Raw genomic sequence first — 14,177 nt, forward strand, 5'->3', positions numbered from 1 at the left:
CCAAACAAAAGAACAATGAGAGCATTTGGAAGAGTGGATTGACAAATTTTGCATGTGTCCTAGAGGTTTTTTATTTCAAAGAAATTGTTTATTTGTGTGGAAATAATTTTGATACAAAGACAAGAACAATCATCCTAGGAGTCAAAAATACTTAAATTCATCTAACTCCAAAGGCATTAAAAAGGATATTCAAGCTTCTATTGTTGAAAAAGTGCCTGAAGTTTTCAAAAGCAGGCATTTTTATGGAAGCACAAGCATGCGAGATGAACATTATTCAATATTTTATTTTGCCAACTTCTTAGGCTCCTTCTTATGTTTCCTCTCTAGATATTTATTTGTTTGCACAAACTTTTAGAGACTTTTCTTGGCTCTTTCCCCACATGATTGGGAAAGAGACCACAAAAAAATTCCAAATACACACTTCATGTGTTGTGCTACTTTTACAAGAAATATTTTTTATTCAACTTGGTTGATCTCATTTCCAATGAGTTGTGTTTCCAGTTAGCAGATTTGTTCAAGAGCCATAAATTCTTTATGATGGCATATCTGATAACAACCCTTGTGTCCAACCATCTATTTCATGATCTAACCCATATAGCTCACTTCAATTCCAATGAAGAACCTGTCTAGTTTTGGTATCCATGTTGTGGAAGCATAAAGCTTCTTTTCATTTTTATGGAATACAAGATATTTTTTGTAAGCAAAGTTAGTTACATCATAAATGGACAAGAGCGCAGACGTATATTAACATGGGCTCAAGATTTCCTGTGGGGTAAAGGTATCCATGAATACAGAGAGAGTAACATCGTGATTTATATATATGAATTTCAAAATAAGCCATTATTGTTACCCAAATTTGTTATGGATAAGTACTTTGTTATTGAAGTCTACAAGCAATACCATTGATGGCTAGTTTTATTTGAATGTAAAAAGAAAAAAACAATTTATTTCTTTGCCATTTATTGTTGGAGAAGTGACCATCAAGAACACCAACCACTTTACAGAGTTTGCAAAGTATTTAAAGCCTTTTAACTTAAGTGAAGCTAAATCCATTCAATAATTTGATCAAGAAGTTGTATTTTCCAAACACCTAGTGAATGTAAGATACGACAATTTATTTACAAGAGTTGTAGAGAAACATGAAGAAAGTACATTGGTCGATCCAACAAGCAAGAGTTGCCAATAAATATTGAAGATGTTGCTAAATAAACCAACATGACAATGGGAGGAGGATGCAACAGAGAGTTAAAAATTTTACAGAGCAACCTCCAAGTTCCACACTTGGGACTTTCTTGAGTTCATCTTCCACTCAAAGGAAAAGTACTAGACTATGTTATTAGAGTCTCTTGGGTGGTGGAGATTAGAAAGATCCGCCTCCCATATTCACTATAGAGAGAGCACACATGGCTCAATCATCCAAAGTTAGAAGCTCCAAAGAAACACCAATTGTAGAAGAAATTATAGACATGGAAGTTGGGAGTAGTCGACCACCTAATTGGGTTACTTCTCATTTCGTTGAAATCAAAAAATAATGGAACAAATATCTAAGGAAGTCATCAATTTCGATGACCATTCTATCACATTGCAAAATGCAAGCTATAATAGAAGTAGTAAAAAGTTAAAAAAAAATTGAAAGAGCAAAGGTTCATGATAATAAGATCATTGATCAAATGCAAATGGACATTGATTTCTATGAAATTGGAGTCATTGGTATCATAAATTACATGAATGTACTCGAAAGGCATTGGAACACTCTGTCAGGGAACAGGAAGCAAAAAACCTGAGGCTCGACAAGAGAATAAAAGAGCTAGAAGAAGCTCAAAATCCAAATTCTTTGTTGATGGATCCACTTGCAATATAATTGCCAAAATCAAAAATTTGTACCACTTGCACACCCCATAGATTTAAGAATGCGACTAAGTTTCTAAATGTGGTAAAATCATTTATTATCAGTAATATAAATAAAATATTAAAAATTATTGAATATGCATTCAAAGTAGCTTCCCATTTAAAGAATTTAGCACAAAGAATTAGATATTTTTGTTGATTGGGTTAAAATTGACCTTGAGCATGAAAAAAATTTTGTAGATAATAATTTATCTACTTTTGTTCATAATATTGATTCACTATGTGAAATATGGAGAAAATAGCAAAATCTCCTGGGGCCTAAATGAATGAAGCAGATCAAAGCCAGATGGCATGCAAAAATCAACATGATGGAGGAGATAGCTTCTAAATGTGATAAGATAAATGTGAGAAGAGGAAGTTCCCTTTTACAAAACACTTAGAATTATTAATGATTTCTAGGGTCTACACATAACAAATGACATTGGTTTAATTTTGAAGGGCTAGTTAATGACTAGATTAAATAATTTAAAAGAGTCAATGAGAGCAAACTTTGATGATATAAGTGATTTTACTGGGGAACAAATTATTAGATGGTTAGTTAATTTTGTTAATCTCAATGAAGATTTGGGTGTTTTGAAAGCACAATTAGAGGAGTAGGTTCAAGAAATTCAGGAGGAGATATTCAACCAACATGTCAAAATGGACATTACGAATCCTCTAGTGAAATATTACATTCAAAGTTTCCTAAACCAAATTCTGCAAGAAATCATTAATCCAAACTGACTGCCAACCAATTATGTTAATGACTTGACCTGTTCTTTCCAATATTTGATCATTCAACTTTTTTCACTGTGTTATGAATGGTTTAATATCGCTATTGATTGTAGTTTGTTGTTTTACTTGCAGGTACCTTATTTACATTACGGTTCATGGGAGCCCAATCTTAGTCCCTCTTGGAACAAATGCATTTACTTTTTTGCTTAAGTATTAAAAAATTTATTAGTGCTTTAGGCACCAAACATTATTGTCGATAAGAAAAATATTGGACAATATTTAATATCTAAATCAGGAGCTCCGAAGAGTGTTTTGAACTTTAGTTCTAGTACCTTCGTAGCAATCCTACTCTATTGTTTTGTTGATGGATCACTCAATTCGATTATAGTCTATTCTATTTTGTATATTTTGACCTTGTTAAGCAATGCCAAGAACAATTTTGAGACAATGTTTTCCATGAAATATTTTATTCGTCTAAATCATATTTCATTGGCCAAAAATTTCGAGTTTGTTGAGCAATTATGTGAAGAATTTTGTTAACATTTTCTATCAAATATTGTATCGTATCGAATGGTATTGCCTTGACTAGTGATATCAATTGATCAAGAATTATTCAAGTTTTTCCTTCAACTCCTACATTATATCTAATGTTTTGTTGTTGACCAATATGAATATAAACATTCCACAACAATGTTACATATTAGATTTGTGTTCCAAGTGTAGAATTGATTTTAATGCTTATTATCATGATTGGGATTTAAATATGGATTGAGTTCTTGATAATGTGCATATGTCAGTTTCTCTCTATCATTGCACTAGTGGATAGAAAATGGATGTGGATTTTATTGTGGCAAGATGATGCAGTTGTACAAGGAAACTATTTACAAAAATCACTTAGTTTAATTGTTGTTGCTAATCTTCGATATCATATTTAGATTTGTGTTCCATGTGTAGAATTGATTTTATTGATCATTATCATGATTGGAATTTAAATATGGATTGATTTCTTGATAATGTGGATTTTTCAGTTGCTCTGTATCATTACATTAGTGGATAGAAAATGGATACGGAGCCTGTTGTGGCAAGAGGATGTAGATGTATAAGGAAATTGTTTACAGAAATTGCTTAGTTTGGTTGTTGTTGCTAATCATCAATATCATATTTAGAAAAGTTTTTATTTCTATGTTTATTAATTCATAATTTTATTGAAGTTGTATACTTTTTGTAGTTTGTTCTATATGTTATGGGAAATTAGATAGAAAAGTTCTATAAACAATTTTGGAAAAATCAATGATTAAAGGTTTTTAGTCTTTGTGGATAGCCCGAAAATTCAGGATCTAGTAAGCAATTTCTTTATATTAGTTACTTGGATTTTTCTCATTTGTTGACAAAATTCAGATATATGGAGTTCATGGGTAGTTTCCATCGATTACTATTATTAGAATTCATTGATTGATGTCACGAGACTACATATAATCAATTACACTTTAATAGTAAGTGCATCGTGGTAAACACCAAGAGAGACATAGGCAAAGTATTACAATGCAAAGAATTTTCCATCCTGGTGCAGATGCTTTATATTGTGTTCATTTGAGTCTCTAACTCCCACAATTTGATAAAACTTTACCAAGTTTAATGTGATTATCTAAGAAATTATTTTCTTACAAGATTAAGACTATAGCTAAACTTTGAGTGGAGTTCAAGTCTGAACAGAATGAGAAATTTTGTGGAAATGAAAATAGTGTGGAACAAAGATGTGGGGAACTACAATATGTGTGGAACTACGTAGATAAAAGGTTTATTATTCTGCACAAGTTGACCTCGAAAGTAAAAATTAAAACATGCAAATGGTTATTTGCTTTTCAAACATGCAAAAATCCCCAAAAAATAGATTATGTTGCATCTCCTACACTTTTCCTGTCGACGCACCTTGCCCTTTTGTTAAGGCGTAATCTTAGATACACTCTCGTGGTTACACATGACTTTCAGTTAAATAGCATAGCAATTTGTGTTTCAAGTACTCTGTTACATTGCGCATCACAATTTTTGGCACTTTTAAATCCCACACTACTATATCACACCACGGAATCACTTATGTGACGGCATGGCTTTGAACCACATTTTCTCTCAGATGTTGTTGTCTTAGAACAATAGGTCATGATATATGTAACAATGACAGTGGTCATCTCAACATTAGTAAAAAGGAAAAACCTTGATTTTTTACATCATTCGACAAATTAAATTTCTCGTTCCAACATGCCACTTTCATGCACTATTACAAATACAATTGACATCCCACACCAGGATAAAGCATTAATTATATTTAAGAAATTTCTTTTAGTTACTTGGATTTTGCTCGATTGTTGACAGAATCCAGATATATAGACTTCCTAGATATTTTTCATCCATTATTATTATTATCATTCATTGATTGTGAAATTTAGATTGAGATTATTTATTATGATCCATTATTACTTGTATTTAAAAGCTTATGTGTCTTTACAACATCATTAGTATATTAGTGCACTAATAATGGAAATTCACAGTGATAATTGTAGTTACTAGAGTTGAATTCCATGGAAATGAAATAATGTGTTCCTTGCTCCGCACATGCATTCTGTCGCAGACGAGGATTTCTATCAAAAAAAATTATGTCCGGCTGTGGGACTACATGTAAATACTTCGGTTTAACACTGACAATGAAATGTCGTTAACGACAAGTGACACGAGAAAGTCTTGGAATAAACAAAAATTTCGATGTCGTGCCACAAGAGCTTTAGTATTCCTCGAGCTCTTGGCCTAAGTCATCCACTTCGACAACCTATCTTAATAAAATTATCTAAATGAATCTTACAAAATTATATTGTACCTAAATTTTGTGAAGTTGTTATGTACAGAGTAATAACTTGTGAAAAACTAAAATTTGAGTGGAATAAAGATGTGTGTGACTAAAGTCTATACGAAACTGCACACATAAAAAGCTAAGTTCCACTATTGCACACAAGGCAAGCCAAAAGTAAATATTAAATCAACTGTATTGGAAAAGTGCCACAAATATCTAAACTTAGGTGTAATTATTTCTATAGTAATATAATCCCTTTTTTTGTTATGTGCAAAAAGGATCTATCACCAAATAATTGTTATACCATTCATGCACAGTGAAAAATGCTACATGACTAATGGACCCGCAAATGCAGCCCCACTTCTCAAAACCAATTCATATGTTGAATAAAAAAATATCCACTTTGTAGTCAAGGATATATATTGAATGTTCAAGGTGTGTTAATACTTCTGCAAATCAGCGGCGAGATTTGATTATCAATGTTCTTAAATGTGTAGAGTACACATTTACTTAATTAACTTTCGATGTTCACTCGCAGACCTTAAGTGAAATGCTTCTTAGTTGTACTTTTACTAATTTTGTAAACATCTAACAATTTTTTTATTAACTAGAACATGTATAATCACCAATAAACATACCATTGTGCCATGATTTCATTTCAAAGTCTTGTGAAACACATGACACCCATTCTTCTCTTTATTGTTACATTCAAGTATGTTCTATCACATAAATACTCAAACACTTGTCACAGGACACTTGATTTTTTCTTGTATTTTTTAAATGAAAATATTTTTTTATCTACTTTTTTAACCTATCACTCCTGACCATAGGTAATTAGGCTTTAGATGTTCATCCCTTTCACATCACAATCCCACATTTTGTATAGAGGTTTCTAATAAAAATGAGGAACCATCTTTTTTATTTCCTACCTTACCCTTCCTATCTATCTTTTGTCTATGTTCAAAACACACCTTTTATGGTTTTTCTTAAATGTATAAAAGCAATGGTCATTTGCTTTTGAAACATGCAAAAAACAAAATAAATTGATTTCGTTACATGTCGTAAAGTTTTCTTGTTAACACCCTCACTCTGTTATTAAGGTGTTAAATCTTAATGTAGTCCCATGATGATATATGACTTCTAGTTAAATAACAACAATTTATGTGTCCCATCATCTGTTAGATCGTGGCTTCTGCCACCTAAATCGAACACTACAATACCGCACCGATGAATCACTTTTGCGATGACGTGGCTTTAAACTCTTTAATTGTATCATGTGTTCTTGTCATGGAATAACAACTCATCACTTTCCATACGATATGTATAATGGTAGAAATGACCAACTCAACATTAGTTAAAAGGTGAAAACCTTGCTTTCTCGCATCGTTTAACAAATTTAATTTCCTACACCATCGCATGAAAAATTAATTTCCTATCCCACAGTATGAAAAAATAATTTATTGCCCCATCATGCCACTTTCATAAATTGTTGCAAATACAACTTGTTGCACCACGACTTAGCATTAATCGTATGTAATTCTCTAATCATGTCATTAGAGCTCAAGTCTTTTCATTTCCAAATGCACCTATGTTACTACACTAAGTCTTTTCAAGATTCATTGTTTTCACGCACATATATTTAGCATGCCACCTTGCATGTAGTTCACATCATTTCAGTGTTTAATAACCTTTATTCAAAAATCATATATATTTGTTGCCTTGTTTCCAAATTTTAACCCTATTCTATGCTTCTTTGTAAACTCAACTCTCTAACTTTTAATTTTCACAAAACTCATAACATGGGTAAGCAGGGTAAGAAGATACATAGATTCACACGAGCAACGATCGAACACCCTGAAAAAAAAAAATTAAATAAATAAAAAAAATCCTAAGACCAACCAGTTATCTATTACCATCATTACAAAAAACAGATGTTGTCATCTCTTCCTAGTATAACTTGTATAAATTACTCGTGGACAAAATTGAATCAAGTTCAAAAGAAATAGAACTAGGTGAGCCCATTGTTGATACCTCTTTGCATGACATGGAGAAGTCAGTGTTGCATAAAATTGTTGCGCATCCCAAAATTCTTCCATATGTAGACATGATTCATTGGGTTGTAAATCATGTAGACGTGGATATGTGTTCCATATGCACTATTAGAGGCACAATTGTGGGCTATTTTCATCCTGACAAATTTCAGATTATATATAAACTTCTTGAGCCCGAACTCCAATACAATATACAATTTGTACATAAATTCATTAAAAAAGAATGTATTGAGTATACCAAGAATATGTATGAATTTATTAAACCTTGGAGGATCAAAAAACAATGATTCAAAGAAGATCTTTTGCAAATTATGCCAAAGCCCCTCCAAGTACAGAACAAGCCTTTGTGCCCTGCATGCTATGTAGAATTTTTGGAAAAAAAGGAGCTACCCATTTTCCTTTAGATTGGATTTTGATCACTTAAAGGGCTTCAGAGGGTTTTTCTTTCAATTGGGCAACCATCCTATCTGATAATATATGCGAGCAGGTTAATAGTTTCAAAGCTAACTCCCATAAATCCAATCCTTTCTTTTACATGTCAGCCTACATTATGAATGTCATTTGATTTTCAACTTCTTTTCTTGCCATGGGATGGAAATGGACACCTTTTGAGCCACTCCTTATTCACATCTACCATGCAAAACTTTGGGAAGAAAATTATGGTGACCACTTCTATGCCATCTACCATTTTTTTATAATTTCCATTTATGAAAATTTGTTCCATTCAAAACCTCTATGAATGTCGGAAGAAGCTAAACTTCGCATTGATGCAATTGGTGATCGGTATTTTGAAGAAAAATTCTCCTATCTAAGAATGTATGGTTGTCAAGGATCCATGCATGTCATGCCCCTTTTTGTTCTTGACAAATCATCTTTAAATAAATACTTACCAGATAGTCGACACAGGCATTTCCTACGACTTACATAAAAACTCTACGAGAATTAGGCATGGTTTTCCCATATGTATTGGTATTTATAGCTTATAAAATGTTGCACGCGCTAAGAAAGAATTATAAAATTTTAATGTCATTAACCTAGCTCAAATTCCTTTAAAGCATCATGACCCTTTAGGGATTGTAAGTAATCATTGTGTTGTAGTCTCTATGATAAAGTATTTGCACAAAAGGTCTTTTGCAATGATATCTTTTATAGAGTCCAGACCTACAAGCATGCCTGCTAGAAGGCTCAAGAACTTTCTCCTGATCAATGCCATCATTTTCTTGTATTCAAAGAAGAAAGAAAGAAATCCTTGCCTCTAATTTTACAACAAGAAAGTGGTGAAGGTCATACTGCACATGATATTTCATCTAAAACTCCTATATTCACCCCTAAGAAATATTTAGAAGACATCGAACAAGTGTTCACAAAAATTGTTGATGACCTTCTAAAATAGGACATTATTGAAAAAGCTTCCACTATAATCAAAACGTATAAGTGACTAGATATATTTCTAAAAACTACAACAAGTGTGCCTCAACAACATAGAATTGCATCTTCTCTTGATCCTTCCACTCTTAAGCAACATGCTTATAAAAGAATTGATATTCGTTTTAAAACTGAGATTGGATTGGTCCCCTCCGAAGTATTGTTCAAAACTTTGATTAGTATTGTTCCCACTAATAGCTCACAGGAATTCCTAAACACTATAGCAATTGTTCCTCAACAGCACAAAGTCTCTGAAGCTTCTCCTGAGGCTTCCATTCCTAATCAACATATTTAGCAACAGTCATATACTCTTTTCCAAACCAAGATTGGCTTAGTGACCTATGAACTTTTGTTGGAAATCCCACTATGATTATTTTTTATAATAGTTTACAGGAAGAAATATTGGTCAGATCCTTATCATAAATAAAAATATAATATATTACTCCATTAGATTTCTATTTTAGCTTGTAGAAGAATGTTGTGATTAAAAGAAGCAAAAAGAAGAGAAGAACTAAATAACAAAAGCTCCTGCGCAAGTGGTATGGGATGGTTCACAATTAAATAAAAAATTAGTCCAAGAATTAGCTCATTCTATGAGAGTAAACACAAATGCTAATGTGTACCATGTTAATAGATTGATGGATATCTTGGAAAAAAAGGATGCTAAAATATTGGAGTTGGAACAACAGTTGTTACAACAACAAAATCAATTTCAAGTGTAGTTGAAACTACGAGAATATGAAGCTCAACAACAACAAGTTCATAAAATAGAGGAGTTGCAACATAAATTCAAAAATGAGATTGATGGACTACAACATGGGATTCGGGTCACTATCCAACAGAAGGATGCTCAATTGGTTGAATTGCAATTGAAAATTTAGAAAGCAACCAATAATGTAGTCAATTTGGAAAAGTTTAGACAAGAAGCCATTGACATCAATCAACAATTTCTTCATGTATAGGAGCAATTCTGTAATAAGCTAAGTATAGTTCAAGCTCAATAGAACCTTATATATGCATTGTTGAATAATATGATTGATAAAGAAATAGAGTATGTGGAGGAAGATAAGCAACTCACTGAGTTCATTTTTTGGCATAACAGTGCAATAGAACCACCACCATCCTACCCCAAATTACTGTACTCGAAAATAAAACAATATTGAAAGCGTGGAAGGCTCACTTGCATGAGTCCAAGGAACTAATTAAAATTGCTAAAGAAATTTTTTCCCCATTGATATAATGTGCAATGCAGATAGTCAATGATACAGGATTAGAACTAGAGATTTCAAAGGCCAAGTCACTAGAAGTAGATGCATTGAAAGAGAAGGCAAAAGACAACAAATAGGAGCATCAAAGTAAAATTGAAAAAATTTAGAACATTGACATGGATTGTGTCTAAAGATATTTGGTCAAACCACACAGTTACTTTCTGATGACCAAATTAGTTACTGAAAGAATAGCACAAGAGTTGCCAACTATTGACTCCAAGATCAATGTGCAGCTTGATCCTCCTACACAGATTGTAGACCTCCTACACATCCATTCACAATGGAAATCTTCCAATCAGACTTCCCTAAACAATAGTCCAATAGACTGAATGCTTATTTATGTGTAAATCAAAACAAACTTTTACTCTTTTATTTGTATATTTTTGGGTTCGTAAGTTTGTATTCTGATTATTGCAGCAAAGTACACTTTGCATTGCTGAAAAGTTCATATTTTCTTAATTTATTTCTAGATTGTTGTCATAGTTTGTGATCAAAATTAGTTGTTATTGACTAATTGTTTTTCTCGTGATTAAAGCATCGACACAAGAACCTTGTGTGAGTATTGTGTTTAAGTGAATAATATTTTTGTTGACAATTATTTTATTTCTGAATTCTGTAATTCTCTATTTTGTAATATTATTTAAAGAACAATATGGCTTTAAACATGGAATTCTGATTTTTGCAAGAAACTATTTATTTTTGTAAACTAACCGTGATAGTCTATAATTCAAATTAGTTGCTACTGACTAATTACTTTTGTTCTAATTGAAGCATTAAAACAAAAATTGTGTGTGAATATTGTGTTTGAGTGAATAATATTTTCGTTTACTGTTGTTTACTTTAAGTCTGTTATTCTCTATTTTGTAATATTATTTAAAGAGAAAAATGGCTTTGAACAAGGAATTCTGATTTTTGCAAGAAAATATTTATTTGTGAACAATTATAATAGTCTATAATTCAAAATAGTTTCTACTAACTAATTACTTTTGTTCTAATTAAAGCATTAAAACAAAAACCTCTATGTGAATGTTGTATTTGAGTGAATTTTTTTTTCATTCACAATCGTCTTCTTTCAACCACTAAGAGAGTAGATCTGCATCTTTGTTTGGATTAAATGATTAATCTTAACTTAGATCAAATTTACTACTTTTGGCTTCATGTTTGTGTTGCATGGTTTTCATGCATATGCTATGTTTATTTTTTCATGCTTTTAAGGCATATACTTTACAATAAAATATGTAACTAGTCTATTGTGGACAAATTGTCACATGGTTTTCTTTTTTGGTTGTCATTGGCTAATTACTTTTGTTCTACTTCAAGCATTAAGACAAACTTGTGTGTGAATATTGTATATGAGTGAATTATATTTTCATTTGCAATTTTTATTTTTATTTCTAGACACTAAATGGGTAGATTTGCACCATTCTTCCAATTAAATGATTAATTTGAACTTAGATCCAGTTTACTACTTTTGGCTTCATATTTGTGTTGCATGATTTTCATGCACATGTTGTCTCTTTTAATATTATTTAAAGAGTAAGATGACTTTGAACAAGGAATTTTGATATCTGGAAGAAATTATTTATTTGTGGAGAATTGTCACGGTCTATAATTAAACTTAGTTGCTATTGACTAATTTCTTTTGTTCTAGTTGAAGCATTGTAAAAAAAACATGTGTGTGAATGTTGTATATGAGTGAATTGTATTTTGATTTATAATTGCCTTCTTTCAACCACTAAACAGGTAGATCCACATCATTCTTCGGATTAAATTATTAATGCAACTTGGATCAAGTTTACTACTTTTGGCTTCATGTATGTGTTGCATGATTACTTAAATAAAGAATGAGAACATAAATTTGATAAAACACACTAGAGATTTTATTAATCCAGGCCAAAGCCCAAAATTGATTGCACAATACATGACCAGGTTTCCTTATAAAGGAAAATAACATGTACTCAATTGTAACTATCTCATTTACTTAACTGCAGTTGACTCATACTAAACACAATGAGTTTATTATACTCTAGAACATTCAAGACTCTAGTTCTACACACTCTAGAACAATCAAGACATGAGTTCTACATCATCCAGAATGTTCTATTTCTCCATTAACTCCAAGTCTCCCCTTAATGGAGAAATGAATTATTTATCACACCTAACTTGTCTCTACATAACAAGAACTTGTATTTTCCTAAAGGCTTAGTAAAGATGTCTGCCACATTATCATTTGTATTACAATAGATCAAATTAATTTCCTTTGATTGTATCTTTTCTTGTACAAAATGATGTTGCATCTCAATGTGCTTTGATCTTGCATGACAGACTAGGTTATTTGCCAATTTGATAGAGCTTTGATTGCCATTCTTGATAATTGTTGGTCCTTCATGTTTTTCTCCCATGTCTTCAAGAATTCTTCTTAGCCAAATTGCTTCACAGGTTGCATTGCATAGGGCCTTATACTTTGCTTTAGTGGAAGACAAAGAAACAATTGGTTGTTTCTTGTTGCTCCATGACACAATACCATATCCAATATTGAATGCATAACCAAACGTTGATTTCCTGTCATCTGGATCTCTTGACCAATTAGAATTTAAATAACCTATCAACTAAACATTCAAATCATTAGTATATTCAATACCAAAGTTTTTAGTCTCCTTCAAATATCTAAGAACTCTCTTTGTTGCTTTCTAATGACTTTCATGTGGCTTTTCCATGAATTGACTAAGTACGTTGACTGAATGTTCAATATCTAGTTTATTTGTAGTTAAGTAATTCAAACTTCCCACCAATTGTCTATATAATGTGCCATCCACTTCTTTTGTTTTATCATCACTACTGAGTTTAACATTTTGTTCCATTGGTGTATATATTGCTTTACATCCATTCATATTGAATCTCTCGATTAATTCATGTGTGTATTTGCTTTGTGTGACAAAGGTTCTATAATTATCTCTCCAAAATTCAAGGCCTAAACAATAATGCATCTCTCCAAGATCCTTCATTTCAAATTCCTGTGACAGACTACTTTTTATCTTTTCAATCACCTTGGTAGCACTTCCTGTTATGATAAGATCATCAACATATACAGAAATCAAAACAATATGTCCTTTTCATCCTTCTTTATATAGAGATTTGGATCTCCTTTACTTTGAATAAAACCTTGTTGAGAGAAGAATTTATCAATCTTCACATACCAAGACCTAGGTGCTTGTTTGAGTCCATATAATGCTTTCTTTAACTTGCAAACAAGATGTTCTTCTCCCTGTTTTACAAAACCTTCTAGTTGAACAAGATAGACTTCTTCTTTCAATTCTCCATTTAGAAATGTTGATTTGACATCTAATTGATTTAGCTTCCAGTTATGCTTAGTTGCCAATGCAATCATCATTCTAATGGTGTTCATTTTAGCTACAGGTGCAAAATTTTATTCATAATCTATCCCTTCTATTTGTGAATAACCCTTTGCTACAAGTCTAGCTTTATATTTATCAATAGTTCCATCAACATTAAATTTAGTTTTGAACAAACATTTTGATCCTATGGGAACTTTATCTTTAGATAATTATGTCAATTCCCATGTATCATTTTTTATAATAGAATCATATTCTTCCTTCATTGCATTTCTCCATTCTGCATGTTCATTAACTTCTTTAAAGTTCAAAGGCTCTAGTACATTCATCGCTTTAGTCATGAAGGCATAGTCTTTACACCTTACTGGTGGCTGAATTTGGTGTGAGGACCTTCTTGGTTGTTCATTGCTTTCATCCTTTCTTCTGCTTTGTGGTGATCCTTTTCCTCCTCTAGGTGTGCTCTCACTACTTGAGATGTGCATATCACTAGATTATTCCTCTTGCTTCTGCTCCTATTTGTCATCAACATTTTCTGTAACATCATCACAATCATGAGGAATATGCCATGCATCATAAACGTCCTCCTTATGGCATTCATCTACATGTTCATGAAACA

Source organism: Pinus tabuliformis, chromosome 8 (assembly GCF_031772625.1).
Source record: "Pinus tabuliformis cultivar Carrire ecotype Pingquan chromosome 8, CPIR1, whole genome shotgun sequence".
Classification (NCBI taxonomy): Eukaryota; Viridiplantae; Streptophyta; class Pinopsida; order Pinales; family Pinaceae; genus Pinus; species Pinus tabuliformis.